This window comes from Malurus melanocephalus, unplaced genomic scaffold, assembly GCF_030028575.1.
Source record: "Malurus melanocephalus ecotype Western Australia unplaced genomic scaffold, MMel_1.1 scaffold_8860, whole genome shotgun sequence".
In the NCBI taxonomy this organism is placed as follows: domain Eukaryota; kingdom Metazoa; phylum Chordata; class Aves; order Passeriformes; family Maluridae; genus Malurus; species Malurus melanocephalus.
This window is the reverse complement of record NW_026632090.1, coordinates 1-1,080: the sequence shown is the minus strand read 5'-3', so window position 1 is coordinate 1,080 and position 1,080 is coordinate 1. Positions and strand designations below refer to the sequence as shown.

At 64.0% G+C, this 1,080-nt stretch overlaps 1 long non-coding RNA gene across 2 annotated transcripts; it reads left to right on the top strand.

The window, feature by feature from the left end:
• The first annotated feature begins 131 nt into the window (after positions 1–131).
• Positions 132–1,073, top strand: LOC130588655 (uncharacterized). Of its 2 annotated transcripts, none has more exons than XR_008967000.1 (3): positions 132–323; positions 492–717; positions 753–1,073. It is a non-coding gene; the product is annotated as an uncharacterized LOC130588655 (long non-coding RNA). The 2 variants fall into 2 exon arrangements; XR_008966999.1 differs by having other exon boundaries at positions 492–739; positions 782–1,073.
• Positions 1,074–1,080: the final 7 nt, after the last annotated feature.

Sequence of the window (1,080 nt, the reverse complement as noted above, 5' to 3'; positions counted from 1 at the left end):
CAGTGTCCCCAAAGTGTCCCCAGGGTGTCCCCAGGGTGTCCCCAGACTCACCTTGTCCACGCGGTGGCAGCGGATGAGCCCCTGCGAGTTGAGGAAGAAGGTGGAGAAGGCGTCGTAGGACCTGGGGGGGGACATTGGGGACATTGGGGACATCCCCAGGGGGGGACTTGGGGACATTGGGGACACCCCCAGGGTGACAGGGACATGGGGGACACCCCCGGGGGTGACAGGGGATGGCACAGGGGGTGTCACAGAGGTGTCACAGCGCAGCAGGCGTCTCGTGTCCTGGTGGGGGAAGCGGGTGACACACAGGTGACACACAGGTGACACGGTGGGTGACACAGGGGTGACACAGGGATGACACACGGGTGACACATGGGTGACACACCTACCGTTTGTCCTGGCAGTACCAGCGCAGCAGGGGCAGCCCGGTCAGGGTGACACGGGGGATGATGGGGTGACACAGGTGACACAGGGGGTGACACAGGGAGGTGACAGGGGTGTGACACTGACCTGAGCAGTGTCCGTTTGTCCCTCCGGTACCAGCGCAGCAGCAGCAGGTGCAGGGGCAGTCCCGTCAGGGTGACACAGGGGTGACACGGGGGTGACACAGGGGTGACACACAGGTGACAGGGGTGTGACACTGACCTGAGCAGTGTCCGTTTGTCCCGCCGGTACCAGCGCAGCAGCAGCAGGTGTAGGGGCAGCCCGGTCAGGGTGACACAGGGGTGACACAGGGGTGACACATGGAGGTGACACAGGGGATGATGGGGTGACACAGGTGACACAGGGAGGTGACAGGGGTGTCACACTGACCTGAGCAGTGTCCGTTTGTCTCTCCGGTACCAGCGCAGCAGCAGCAGGTGTAGGGGCAGCCCGGTCAGGGTGACACAGGGGTGACACAGGGGTGACACAGGTGACACACAGGTGACACACAGGTGACAGGGGTGTCACACTGACCTGAGCAGTGTCCGTTTGTCCCGCCGGTACCAGCGCAGCAGCAGCAGGTGTAGGGGCAGTCCCGTCAGGGTGACACGGGGGTGACACGGGGGATGATGGGGTGACACAGGTGACACACAC